Source organism: Mustela putorius, unplaced genomic scaffold (genome assembly GCF_011764305.1).
Source record: "Mustela putorius furo isolate JIRA1106 unplaced genomic scaffold, ASM1176430v1.1 tig00000129_pilon_pilon_pilon, whole genome shotgun sequence".
In the NCBI taxonomy this organism is placed as follows: Eukaryota; Metazoa; Chordata; class Mammalia; order Carnivora; family Mustelidae; genus Mustela; species Mustela putorius.
Window position 1 is genome coordinate 29,443,120 of NW_025421290.1, and position 15,410 is coordinate 29,458,529.

At 39.6% G+C, this 15,410-nt stretch overlaps 1 pseudogene; it reads left to right on the plus strand.

The window, feature by feature from the left end:
* Positions 1 to 10,519: 10,519 nt before the first annotated feature.
* On the plus strand, positions 10,520 to 12,464 carry LOC101680906 (annotated as a pseudogene).
* Positions 12,465 to 15,410: the final 2,946 nt, after the last annotated feature.

Genomic DNA, 15,410 nt, shown 5'->3' on the forward strand with positions numbered 1-15,410 from the left:
TGTAATTAAATGAATGAGTATTTTAAATCAGCATTTTCACAGCTGAGAAAGATTGGCATGATCAATTCATACACTGAAATGGACCATCACTCAGGTATGGAATCACCATTTGTCTAAAGCTTCTACCTGATTTTCAAGAGAAGCCCTTGAACTCTAACAGATACATTACTGAATTAAAGAAACAAATATAAGTACACATTTTAACAAACAGGAAAAAAAAGAAAAAAAAAAAAGAACTGACATTCTTCTAAGCGCCTTAAAATCATGCACTGAATTTGAAAAGTGTTAAAGGTGTTATGGTCACCAGCAAAAGATTGGGAAGTGGGGCGCGATCATTAGTATGCAGATGACTGGAGCTGCCCAAAGTAGGTTTTGGATTATGAGTATGGTGAGAGAGAACACTCTAATGTCGACCGTGATCCTGAATAAGAAGTGAACAATGACTGGATGGACAAATGTATCTGTAGTCCGGTATTAAAAAATGTAAAGCAAAAACATACATTTAATGATACATACTTAGCAGATTATGAATTTACTGTACTTTGTTGTCATGATTGGTAACTTAAAGGTAAAGAAATACGACTTTTGTTTTTTGGGGGGTTATTTTCTTGAAATGACTTTTGAAATGCATCAAGCTCTTTTTTATCCGTGGGTTTTAACATATGTCTGTTCTACCCAGAGATGTTGCTTTCCCCTCCCCCACTGGAAGCTTCCGCTGCTAAAAATTAAAAGCAAAACAACATAAAGCACCACTGAGCACTCTTTCCTCTTCCTGCTAATCTTTAATGATTCAACTCAGCTGCTACCTCCTTTGCAAAATCTGTGCCAGACCCACCTCTTTCTGACCTCTCCATCCCCCTCCTCTTTCCCCCACCCTCACCCCCAGCGCTCCACAAGCTTAGCTACAAACAGACACCAATCAACTAGAGTAGCTTTTTAGCCTGTTGCTCCCACAGTGCCATGTTCATTTTCATTTAACATTTGTCACCTCCCATTATTTTAATCCATTTTACTTTTCTGTCTCATCCATTCATTGTGAACTTTACAAGGGCACATATTTTGCATCAGTTTTCTTTGCACTGAAGAACTTGGAACAGAGCTGGCATGTAAGAACTCAATGAATGTTTGTTGCATTGAATGTATGATGCAGTGTTCTAGACACCAAACAAGAGGCTGAAGGTAAAACAGGGGAACTCCTTCGTTAAATAATCCTCCTGGAGGTTACAGTCTAAATGTGGGATCTGTCTGGTAATTATCTGTTCATGCATCTGTGAGAAAATTGTTCAGAATGCTTCGGGAATTATGGTTAATCCATATAGCATTTATTGTGTGTCATGTATTACTTGGTGCATTTTCGCTCTATTAATTCCTTTAATATTTACAGTGATTTGACCTGAACCAAGATAACATAACCCTGGGCTCAAGGTGCTTCATGATCCCACTGCACAATCTGATATGATGAGGGAAATGAGTAAGAAGAGAGATCACATTCTTGAAGTGGCTTTTCAGCTGAGACACCATGTCACATTTTGGAAACAAAAAAGAGAGCAATAAATATAGGATTGTTTAATGTGTTTAACTTGGTAAACATTTTTTAATTGTTTTTTCTATGTGAGGCAAGTTCTTATGCTGAACCAGAAGCTCAGAAGAATTATTATTATTTTTTTTAATTGGGATAGTTCTTTTCGGGGACTATATATGTTTGCTCCTAATATTTGCCAAACATTGTACTTTGCATCTAAGAATCACAAACTAATCAGCATCAGTCTTGTCCTCGAAGGGCCCAACATCAAATAGGAGATTCAGATTCATTTATTGAGTACATATTTTTTGGAGTGCTTTTATGTGTTAGGCACTGGAGGAATTCAGAGCTGAGATATTCTTTTGGGTTTGTGGACCCAGTTCCAATGTGTGTGTGTGTGTGTGTGTGTGTGTGTAGGCTTCGTCCTCCCAATAAATAATTCTCAGATACCAGCAGGATGTCAATTTTGACACTATCTACCTGGAGATAGAAGCACATCCTATCAGTGAATGGCTCAGACCCACCAGATTGTTTCCCCCCCTTCACTTTAGATGCCAATCACTAGTCCAAGTCATTACTTGTACTCTTGACTGAATGGCTATAAATCAGAGATTCCTGTGACACCCTCTATGGGTTCAATTAATTTGCTAGAATGGCTCACAGAACTCAGGAAATGGTTTACTCAGTGGATTACTAAATTTATTACAAAGGATATTAAAGGCCACAATTCAACAACCAGTGAAAAGATAGGGCGAAGTCCAGAACTAAGAAGCTTCTGTCCTCTGGATCTTGGGGCCTGTCTTGGTGGCACATGGAAGTATTCTGGTTTCCCAATCTGGAAGTTCTCTGAGCCACCCCCCCCCTTTTTTTTTATGGCAACTTCATCACACATTAAATCATTGGCCATTGATGATTGATTCAAACTCTAGCCTCTTTCCCTTTCCCGGAAATTAGGTGGGACTTGAAGTTCCAATCCTGTATTCATGGTTGTTCCCTTGGCAACCAGCCTCCAATCCTTAGGTGCTGAACAAAAAATCACCTCATTAATATAAACCCAGTTGTGGAGAGAAGGGGCTGGTTATGAATAACAAGACTCATATTTCACCTTTATGACTCTGAAGCATTTTTAGGAATAGAGGACAAGAGACCAAATATTATAACAAAAAGATGCTCCCATTGCTCTCATCACTCAGGAAATCCCAAGGATTTTGGGAGCTGTGAGCCAGGAACTATGGATGAAGACCAAATGTATATAAGAAATATAATTTGGTCATCTGAATGACAAAATATATATTTCTGATAAATCATGGTATCACAGGTATATAATCAGATGTTAACATGTTGTGATAAATAAATCAACCATGTTTATATGTATATGTGTATATATATCTATGTGTGTGTGTGTGTGTGTGTGTGTATGCATATGTGTATGTATATGAAGTCACATAGTCTCTAGTCAAAATAACCCTTGATACATTTCATAGCAATGTATCCTTATTTTGGTAAGGGTCTCTGACCAATTCTAACACAGTAATTCTTCGATATATTTGAACATTAGTAGAGTTTTAGAACATAATAAAATTCATGTAAGAGAAAGCATTTAATCCATCTTTAAAGATAATAGGTCAATAAAGATAAACATTTTTAACTATGTTTGGACTGTAAATAGATAGATTGTAAATAGATAGATACCACAAAGTTCTTTGGTTTTGCCAAGTCTAAGATTTTGGGTCAAGATCCACAGTAACAGTGCTTATGCGTTTCCTGGAATTATTGTGATAGGGAACAGCTTCAGTTCATTATATAGTGAGGCAGAATTAATTAAATTAAATAGAGCTTTTCAAAAAGAAAAGGTCTTAGGAAATTTGAAAACCATAGGAATGCTGGATTTCCAAAAATTTAGTAACTTCTGCAGAAAACTGCTTACAAATAATTAAGGACAAATAAATAAGGTCCCTTATTGGGAAAGAGATTAAATAAATAGACTTATGAGGGGTATGTGTTATAGGTGAAGAATCAATATGTTTGTAGAAAGGCTGATCAAAATAAGGCTCAAGTGCAGGTGGTTTACATTCTTTTAAGTAAAAAGACTGGAGATATTCAGCAATCACTCTCAGAAAAGAAGAGAAAATTCATTCTGCTCTTCTTTCCTTAATTTGTCAAATTAAATCGTGTGTGGGGTCACGACAAATAATTTTCCTTCTACCCTTCTAGGATCTTAGTAGATCCTCCTCGTGATAAAAGACCCTTCTAGGATCTTAGTAGATCCTCCTAGTGATAAAAGACAGATTAACAGGAGAAAAACAAACAAAATTAATAACATGTGTACCTCCTGTATACATGGGAGAGAACCCAGAAGAACCGAGTAACACCCAGAAATGGCTCAAGCCATCACCCTAAATACCATCTCCAGCTAAAGATAAAAGAAAGCTATTGGGGTTGGGGTGGGGAAAGCCAGTTGTGGCTTTTGGCAGGTTACCCAAAGGCACAGTATCTAAGGGTCTGTCTGGTTGTTATGTAGGTTTAAGTCATTGCCTTCTTCATTGATAAAAATTTCTAGAGATTTGTTCCTCCTCCTCTTCCTGGAATGAGGGAGACACCCTTAACAAATGGAGATTCCCTTTACCTGTGTAAATATTTCTGACAAGAGTCACTTCTCAGTTTTCTGAGCTTCTTCTGTGTCTGGTATTTCTTAAAAATAATTAGCTTAGAATAGTCCTATGCCAAAGAGACACATTTTTTTTAAAGATTTTATTTATTTATTTGACAGACAGAGATCACGATCACAAGTAGGCAGAGAGGCAGGCAGCGAGAGAGGAGGAAGCAGGCTCCTTGCTGAGCAGAGAGCCCAATGTGGGGCTTGATCCCAGGACCCTGGGATCATGACCTGAGCTGAAGGCAGAGGCTTTAACCCACTGAGCCACCCAGGGGCCCCAAGGAGACAAATTTTGAGGTGAAATTTTGCTTTCCTTCACCTGGAAGTTGCCTGACTCTAGAAAGGCCCAAAGGAAGGAAATTGATGTTTTTCCTGTCTCTTCAGGAGGCTTTTGCCTTCATATGATTTTAAGATAATAGAAAATACAAGGTCACCAAAACCCAGGAAATCCAGATCAGGGGCTAAAATTTTCTGAAACTTCTCACAGTATAATTTTGTAGAGCTGCAACTAATCCAACGAGTAATTCACATAGTTTTGGGGTCTCCATGTTGGCCAAGTAAGAACGGGTTTGCAGGTTCACATGATGGGGACTGTTGGTCTATTTATCTTACTTGCACAGAAAGCCAAAAAGAAAGAGTAATACTATCAGATAAAGGACTAGTGTCCAAAATCTATAAAGAACTTAGCAAACTCAACACCCAAAGAACAAATAATCCAATCAAGAAATGGGCAGAGGACCTGAACAGACATTTCTGCAAAGAAGACATCCAGATGGCCAGCAGACACATGAAAAAGTGCTCCATATCACTCACTCGGCATCAGGGAAATACAAATCAAAACCACAATGAGGCATCACCTCACACCAGTCAGAATGGCTAAAATCAACAAGTCAGGAAATGACAGATGCTGGCGAGGATGTGGAGAAAGGGGAACTCTCCTACACTGTTGGTGGGAATGCAAGCTGGTGCAGCCACTCTGGAAAACAGCATGGAGGTTCCTCAAAATGTTGAAAATAGAACTGCCCTATGACCCAGCAATTGCACTACTGGGTATTTACCCTAAAGATACAAACGTAGTGATCCAAAGGGGCACGTGCACCTGAATGTTTATAGCAGCAATGTCCACAATAGCCAAACTATGGAAAGAACCTAGATGTCCACCAACAGATGAATGGATAAAGAAGATGTGGTATATATACACAATGGAATACTATGCAGCCATCAAAAGAAATGAAATCTTGCCATTTGTGACAACATGGATGGAACTAGAGCGTATCATGCTTAGCAAAATAAGCGGAGAAAGACAACTATCATATGATCTCCCTGATATGAGGAAGTGGTGTTGCAACATGGGGACTTAAGTGGGTAGGAGAAGAATCAATGAAACAAGATGGAATTGGGAGGGAGACAAACCATAAGTGACTCTTAATCTCACAAAACAAACTGAAGGTTGCTAGGGGGAGGGAGGTTGGGAGAAGGGGATGGGATTATGGACATTGGGGAGGGTATGTGCTTTTATGAGTCCTGTGAAGTGCGTAAACCTGGTGATTCACAGACTTGTACCCCTGGGGATAAAAATATATGTTTATAAAAAATTAAAAATTAAAAATAAAAAAAATAAAAATTAAAAAAATTAAAAAAATAAAAATTTAAAAATTAAAAAATAATAAAAAAAAGAAAGAGTAATACTGTGCTTTATGAGAGTTTCTTTAGGAAAAACCTAGAGAATTGACTGATTGGGATCAGTTTGTTGTATATATTGTATATGTATCACTGCTCCAGGCCTGTACCTTAGCCCATGACCCTTTCTGTGTTCACCACCATGAGATGCTCATGAGAAGCCATCAAGGGTATGTTGAATAACTGCTTCCTTAGTTATTTTTTTTTTTATTTTTTTAAAGGCAGGCAAATGTACCAGTTTTAGAGATGCTTAACCAACTGAGAGAACACAACAGAGTTCATTCCTTTTGAAAAATATTGAATGTTATAAGAGAAAATATGAACCAGCCTCAAGAAATAACAAAGCAAAATAGTAGTTCCAAGTATAATATAAAAGAGCACTGGAAAGGGAGGCAAGATAATGTGGGAAACAAAGGCAGAAGAAACGTTATTAAATTTCCTTACTACTTACAGTCCATTGATAAGTCCTTAAAATAGGCAGAGTGACATTTTTTTAGGAACTCAGCTATATTGATGTTAATACCTTGCTCAGGGTGGAAGGCAATCTTAGTCCGACCCCCAGGATCTTACGTCTACTTTAACATATAAAAATTCTCTGGAGACTTCCTTTATCTCTAACCCACCCACAAGGTATATATTGGCAATCATCCCCCAAGCATATGACCCACAGATATACCTCTAAAGAGTTTTATGACTAAGGTTTTATTAGACAATGATAAATCACCTCTTCTTAACAATAGCTAGCCTCCTCAAGGTCCTGGAAACCTTGCTTCCAAAATTCCTTAGAGACCCACGCTTTCTCTAACCCTCTCCTAACTTGAAAGTTGTAGGTTGCTGGTCTTCATGACCCCAGTGGAGCTCTTTCTGCCCACAGGTCCTATCCTCATGTTTTAATATAAACATCTTATTGCACCAAAGACATCTCAAGAATTCTTTTATGGCTATCGGCTTTGAACCCTTGCATCTTTCCTACATCAAAGAGACCAATACTTGGGGTACCTGGTGGCTCAGTGGGTTAAAGCCTCTGCCTTTGGGTCAGGTCATGATCCCAGCATCCTGGGATCAAGCCCCACATCAGGCTTTCTGCTCAGCAGGGAGCCTACTCCCCCACACCCCCAAGGCCTGCCTCTCTGTCTACTTGTGATCTCTGTCTGTCAAATAAATAAATAAAATCTTTAAACAAAACAAAACAACAACCAAAAAAAAAAAAAAAAAAAAAAAAAAACAAGGAGACCAGAACTTAAGATGGGGCTCAATATCAGGAAGCACAACTTAACCCCAAATGAGCCTCCATGCTCTCCTGTATTAAGCGAAATCATTCATAAGAGTGTCTCAATCTAGGTACTATTGTGAACTGGGGGAAATTCTTTGTTGCAGGGGGCTGTCCTGTGCATTATTGGGTGTTTAACAACATTCCTGGGCTCTACCCAATTGATGTTACTATAATTCCCATTCAATGGTGACTCCTCTCAGATTTGTCAAATGTTCTGTGAGAGACAAAAATCACCACTAAGCCTCCTTGTAGCTCAGAGTTTCTATAATTCTAAATAACTGAACCCCAGCCTGAGAGCACCTGGAAACACCCATTCATATATATATATATATATATATATATTTTTTTTTTTTCCTCTTGGGCAAAATGACAAGAAGGTTAGCAGCATATTCCCAGGCTGAATGTTACTGAGGCTGAAGAAAATAGGGATTTTCTACAATAATCTGTAAAGAGAAAGAAAAAAAAAATGCCTTTCCAGTTGAGGTGATTTTCGTTTCTGCAGAATTGGAAATGTGGGCATAAAAGACAAGCACCTCTGTATCTATTGACCTTCTCTCTAGGTCATCAACCCTAGCAAATGCCTGAGAACTGAAAATGTCTTTTCCCTTGGCTCCCTGGAATCCCGCAAGGATTCATTAAGACCCCAGCCACCAGGTTCTGCTCAGAATCTCTTTGGAAGTTCTTTACATTCAGCACCCAATCACATTTGCATACTTTTGACTTCCTCTTAGATAATGTCCCTGCTGTGTCTGAGGAGAAAATCATCCTATTTTAGTTTTTCTCTCTTGTTTTTACAGCCAGGAGCTACCTTTGCATTTTTCTCTGGCTGTGAATATTGTTCCATTGTTTTCTTTCCCTTATTACTCTGATTACTTGATGTATTCATGATGTTAGTACTTGATTTTTTTTTTTTAAATAAAGCATAAAGGAATGAAATCACTAGATAGGGCCTTGGTAGAATGGGGAACATGATTCTTGGTTCCAGACTAGTCAATGAGCCGCTTTTGATTCATGGCAGTTTTCTCCTTTAAAAAGGTAATGTGTTTGAACTAAAAGATCTTAGTCTGAGATCATAACACCTCTAGAATTTTCTTGCATAGCCCTATGTTTTCATATTCTGATTGTGAACTTGTAGTTAACAAACCATATATCTTAATTTTGAGTTAGTAAAGCATGGTCAATATATCACCAATTTATCTTTCTAGCCAACCTTCAGGACATGAGATTCTTGGGAGGCCAGATGGTTGGGACATTATTTTTGTCTAATTTGAAAACAAAGAGAAGGCATTCTCTTCTTTGGGGAATAGTGCTGTTTTATTGCTTTTGTTTTTGTTTTGTTTGTTTGATCATTACTTTCAGTGCATAGCAGTGCTGGCATTCATGAAAATGTTTTAGGATCTGTCAAGAGGGCTTGGGATAGCATTGCTCTAGTGCCTCTAAAATTAATGCGATCGTAGTCATTACTAGCCAATACTTGTGTGCAAATCCTACTAGATTCAAACATGGAGTTGAGGTCTGGAAAAATTCCATGCACCATCCATGTTGAGGAAACTCCCTTCTTTTGGACAAAGACTCATTCTGTTAGTTTTAATGGTAAAATCTACCTGTCTCCTATTCCAGGTAAGGGGATTAATCTGTTTCATAGTAAATAGATGTATTTCTGGGAACCAACAAGGTTAGTCAATAGGTTCATTTTCCAGTTTTAATCATAAAATATGGGCACAGTGATTGAGGCCATCTATTAACATTTGGGGAGCCAAAATAATTTTTCTTTTTAGAAAAAAAACAAATACCAATGCTATTGTTACTCTACCCACCCCCCTCCACTGTTGAAGTTTTAGTCATTTACCATTCTAGTAAACATATCTGTTTATGCTGCAGATAAAAGTAAAAGCATCAATCTGTTGAGTTAATCCTTATTTTCTTCCCAGTGTGGGAAAACATATATATGTATATATATTTTTTCTCTGTTTTATCAGCAGTAGAAAAACCCTAACTTTCAACAATTCCTTCCCAGCACTTATTTCTCTCTACCTCCCTCTTTAATAAACAAATTCAATGTTGAACACATGGCTTTTGCACCTCTGTTAATCTTGGCAGACTGTGGGGATGCTGAAACATGTTGGTGAGTAGGAAAGAAGATGCCTTTTCATGTGGCCTTGCAATGCAAACATTTTGGGAGTGTTCAATTTCTCTGCCACATTGGCCTTAAACTCCTTTTATTGGAGCTCCAATGACTTTGTTTCCATGGGGAAATTGGTGCTCTACTGAAAAACTTTGGTAAATAGTAAGAACATATTTTAGGACTTTCTGTGGGTAAAGAGAAATATTTTTTCCCCCTGTCCAGGAAATAGAAAACAAAACCACTTTATTTATTTATTTATGTATTTATTTATTTATTTTTAAAGATTTTATTTATTTGACAGACAGAGATCAGAAGTAGGCAGAGAGGCAGGTGGGAGGGGAGGGGGGGGAGGGGAAGCAGGCTCCCTGCTGAGCAGAGAGCCCAATGCTGGGCTCCATCCAGGACCCTGGGATCATGACCTGAGCCAAAGGCAGAGGCTTTAACCCACTGAGCCACTCAGGCACCCCAAAACCACTTTAAAAAGGAATTAAAATAACTTGTTAATCCTTTCCATTGAGGGCTAATTGTTATTTAGAAAACAGTTTAACATAGTCACTCAAACCAGAAATGTTCATCATGTGATAGAATTTTAAGGTTGAGAGAAAGAATGAATTTGCTGGAAAGGTGTGAGCATTTTTTAACAAAAAATATGAGAATTTTTCTTAATTAAGGTAATTATAAAAATTTTCACCCAAACTGGGATTCTTTTGAGCATAGGTAGAAGAACCAGAGATAAATATGCTGAGACAACAGGTATAATTCCAGAGGGTCCTTGGGAAACCTGGGGATATGGCAGCTCTGGAATAAGTCACCTGAGGATTGGGCAGAGAGAAAGTCACTATTTACAACAGTCAGCTGAAAGGCAATTTCAAAGTATGAGAGAATACTTCAGGGTGACGATAACATAATTTGTTCAGTGTGTTTTTGTGTTTTGTCATATTCTTTCTTTGAATAGTATCAAACACACAATAAAATAAATCTCTAAAATATAACAACCTCTTAAATGTGCAGAACACTTTTCAACAGAAAGAATCACAAGGGGTGTGACAAACTTAATAAACTAAAAGAACTTTTAAAAAAAAGATTAAATGCTGTCAAAATCTCTTTAAACTAAGCAACATCTGCTTTTGTAGAAGAATAACATCTACTTTCCTATATGTCATGTTTTTCTGTGTCAAAATGTAGCTGTAGTTAATGGTTACACAAAGTCTTAAGAAGAAAGGTTAAGAATGTAATCAGAGATAGAAGTTAGTTGATGAGCTCTCCAGAAGGTTCTGCCGGTCGCCCCAGCGCTGGGTACCGGGCTCTGCATTGCGCCGCCATGATGGGCCATCGTCCGGTGCTCGTGCTCAGCCAGAACACAAAGCGTGAATCTGGAAGAAAAGTTCAGTCTGGAAACATCAATGCCGCTAAGACCATCGCGGACATCATCTGCACGTGCTTGGGACCCAAGTCCATGATGAAGATGGTTTTGGACCCCATGGGAGGCATTGTGATGCCCAATGACGGCAACGCCATTCTCCGAGAGATTCAAGTCCAGCATCCAGCAGCCAAATCCATGATTGAAATTAGCCAGACACAGGATGAAGAGGTTGGAGACGGGACCACATCAGTAATAATTCTCGCTGGGGAGATGCTGTCTGTGGCCGAGCACTTCCTGGAGCAACAGATGCACCCAACGGTGGTGATCAGTGCCTACCGCAAGGCCCTGGATGACATGATCAGCACCCTTAAGAAGATCAGTAGCCCTGTGAACACCAGTAACCGAGACGTGATGCTGAACATCATCGACAGCTCTATCACCACCAAAGCCATCAGCCGGTGGGCCTCGCTGGCCTGCAGCATCGCCCTCGACGCCGTGCGGACGGTGCAGTTTGAGGAGAACGGTCACAAGGAGATCGACATCAAGAAGTACGCCCGGGTGGAGAAGATACCGGGGGGCATCATTGAAGACTTGTGTGTCCTGCAGGGAGTCATGATTAACAGAGATGTGACCCATCCCAGAATGCGGCGCTACATCAAGAACCCACGCATCGTGCAGCTGGACTCCTCACTGGAGTACAAGAAGGGAGAAAGCCAGACTGACATCGAGATCAGGAGAGAGGAGGACTTCACACGGATCCTGCAGATGGAGGAGGAGTACATCCAGCACCTCTGTGAGGACATTATCCGTCTGAAGCCCGATGTGGTCATCACAGAGAAGGGCATCTCAGATTTAGCTCAGCACTACCTCATGCGGACCAACATCACAGCCATCCGCAGAGTCCGGAAGACAGACAACAACCGCATCGCCAGAGCTTGCGGGGCCCGGATAGTCAGCCGGCCAGAAGAGCTGAGAGAAGAAGATGTTGGGACAGGAGCAGGCGTGTTGGAAATCAAGAAAATTGGAGACGAGTACTTCACATTCATCACCGACTGCAAGGACCCCAAGGCCTGTACCATTCTCCTGCGTGGGGCCAGCAAGGAGCTGCTCTCCGAAGTGGAAGGCAACCTCCAGGATGCCATGCAGGTCTGCCGCAACGTCCTCCTGGACCCCCAGCTGGTTCCGGGGGGTGGGGCCTCGGAAATGGCCGTGGCCCATGCCTTGACAGAAAAGTCCAAGGCCATGACCGGTGTGGAACAGTGGCCATACAGGGCTGTTGCCCAGGCCTTAGAAGTCATCCCTCGCACCCTTATCCAGAACTGTGGGGCCAGCACCATTCGTCTGCTTACCTCCCTTCGGGGCCATGCACACCCAGGAGAACTGTGAGACGTGGGGTGTAAATGGTGAGACAGGCACCTTGGTGGACGTGAAGGAACTGGGCATCTGGGAGCCGTTGGCCGTGAAGCTGCAGACGTACAAGACGGCAGTGGAGACGGCAGTTCTCCTGCTGCGGATTGATGACATCGTCTCGGGCCACAAAAAGAAGGGGGATGACCAGAGCTGGCAAGGCGGGGCTCCCGATGCTGGCCAGGAGTGAGTGGCTGGCACCCAGACCTCGACGTGGAGCCGGCGGAGGCTCCCTCTTCCCTGAGCCAGACTGCCAGGGACACTGTGGATGTCTTTGCTTGGAAGGGTTCGGGTTGAGGGGCAGCCCAGCCCCTTTTCTGCCCCAGCTCCGTTTGCAAAAGGCGCTGACATGTAATTCTTCTCTGTTGTAAGCTTTCCATTTAACTTAGTTTGCTTCCGACGATTAAATCTAAGTCATTTGAAAAAAAAAAAAAAAAAGAAGTTAGTTGATGATATATAGAACCTAATAAGAAACCTGGTTTCATGTTTAAAGTCTCATTAAACTATAAAGTATATTATCCTCCTACTTTATGAGAGAAAAACTATCCATTCACTCAGTCACACATTCAAGTAGTCAACCATTCATTCAACCACCCAATTATTTCCATAAGTATTTAGTGAGTACCTATAAGACTCCTAAACCCTATGGATTTAGGTACAGAATCCCTCCCTTGCAATTCCAAAATCCAAAAATTCTGAACACCAAAAACTTTTATAACCTACATGAGGGCAAAAGCTGATATGGCTTGAACTACTTCATAGAAAATCCATCCAGAATTGACATGACAGTACTGTCAATTTTTATCTATCCTCCTTAGAACGACTGCCCACATATTTTACTTCAGAATGATTAATGTGTTTTATTATATAATTCTTCCCAGAACAATCTCAATTATTATACAACATGCAGTATTTTCAATCTGAGCAATTCTGAATTCTGAATTGCCTTTGACCTCAGAAGTTTTGCATCAGGGACTCTGGATCTCTAGTGTTCATAATGTTAGGAAACTGAGCTCCTAGAACTCACAAGAAGTAATATGTTCCCACCCTTTAGTAGGAGAAAATAGCAGAAAACATGCTTCATTCAAAAGTTCTCACTCAGAGATGCATCCCTGTGAGGTGTTGTCTGAGTGTGTGTGGCTAACATTGTTTTTTAAGACTCAAAAGAATCCAATTCTCTCTCTTTGAAGGGCAGTGGACCCCTACCAAGAAGACACAGCAACATCCTGTCAAACAGTGGTGAGCACTCTCTGCCCATGTGGTCTAAAATAAAAATAATTGAAACATGGTGTTCCTGAGATTTTCAGCTTCCCTTCACAGTCACAAAAAGGAAAAGGACAGTGAACTGAGTAGAGTTTCACATTTCAGCCTTCCTGTTCTTTAGACATAAGCTAACTAAGGAATCTAAAATCAGAATAGAAAAAAAAAAAAAAAAGAAAGAAAGAAAGAAAGAAAGAAAGAAAGAAAGAAAGAAAAACACAAAAAGACTCAAGTATGATCAAGTAGAGAAAAATGTGACAGTTGATGGTCAGTAAACAAATCATAAATGGTGCTTCATTCATACCTTATTTTCTTTCTAGAATTCTCCAACAGCTCACACATACTAAAGGGCCTCAAGTGGCTGAGGTTGGTAATTTAATACACTAAAAGTGATCATTAGAATAAAAAGTGAACTGTTCTTAAGGACATCCATTATGGTTGCATATGTCTTTGGCATTCACAAGGTACAAAAACACCCCTCCCCCCACCTCATCTCAAACCATTACACTACACATGAATCATCTTGTGTAATTTTGTCCAACCTTTACTTGGTTAGTTTCTACTTCAACTGGCAGAACAAAGAAAGGCAATGCATTTTAAACAATGGCGTAACAGAACCACATGAAAGCCCAAATGACATATGCGGTGGTACTATTCAAAATAAAAGACCAAAGCTGATTCACTGGAACAACCTCTTGGGTTACAAAGGTAATACCTATGTACGGATTTATAGAACTTCATCAGGATGAAGTAAATGACTCTAAAGTTGTCTTTCCCGTGAATACTGCAGTAAAAACACACAGTAGTTTAAGTGGTTTTGGAAAAGAAACTTTCTTACAAATGAACTACTATAATCCTTTTTTGGATGTATATTAAAGTAGCTAAAATTAAAAATGAGCCTTCTAGTGTAGGAAATAAAATGACAAAGTAGCCCAATCCTGCATATGGATTACAATAAAGGTACATAGAGTTGAAATAAAGCAAGAAATTGTTTTCCATGTTTTCTTATTTAATCTTTCTCTTAAATAATTTGAGAAAAAAAGTGCAGCATAAAAAATCAGTTGAGATGGAAGAAAAACAAAAGACCAAAGACTTTGACAAGACAATCCTTCATCAAAGCTATTTTGATAGGATAGTTTAGATATTTTGAGTACCTATAGAAAGCAATCCAAAGAATAATATGAACCAAACATAGCCAAGCCTGTGTTTGACATTCCTGTGGATATCAACTGACAATGCAATACTTCATACGCATAAGATGGCATAATTCTCCTAAATGATGGTGTTATTGGTGGCACACTAGAGAATCTCATATTATCCACCGGGCACACCTTTACTGATGGTAAATGGCATCATAGCTTTCCTAGAGTTCATCTTGCAAATTATAACAAAATATCTGAACCAAACAAAAAGTCTCCTTACATCTACCATAGTCAAGGAGTGGGTGAGGTGGAGGCCATAAGGTAAAGGAACTCAATTAGTTTTGTTGGTCACTTTCATACTTTCATGATTTCTTCACTTACTGCCTGGTGTCTCAACTCTCTCCATTCTTTCTCATGAAAATTCAGTTCTTACTACTGTAACTAAATTTATGCTCAATTTGTTGATACATTCCACCCCTTACACCTGGACACTTGCCTCTTTTTTCCTACCTCAGCCCTTTCTGCATCTCTACAGCTAAATCTACTACTAACTTCCACTTTCAATTCTTCATTCATTACTTGTAGAATTTACTTTCTTGGTCTGTGGCACTCATCATTATGTTCTCAGACCTTGGATTCTTATATTTTTCATTTGCACTTATCTGTATATGCTTTATTTGATCTAGGATCTAAAGTCTTCTAGGCTAATTAACTGAAAAGAATATACATTTATCCCACAATTAAAATGCTTTTCTCCCACAAGGTTGGGTCAAATAGAATTATATTATCAAATTATTTTTACTAGTTCTCTGGTGTCCTCAGTGAGAACTAATGTCCTATCTTTGAGTCCTAGCTCTTACTGGTTTACTTACCCTATATTCCAACTTTCTGTTACTGCATTTAAAATAGCCCCCAGGCCCCTGGGTGCCACAGTTGGTTAAAAGTCTGACTCTTGGTTTCAGCTCAGGTCTGATCTCAGGGT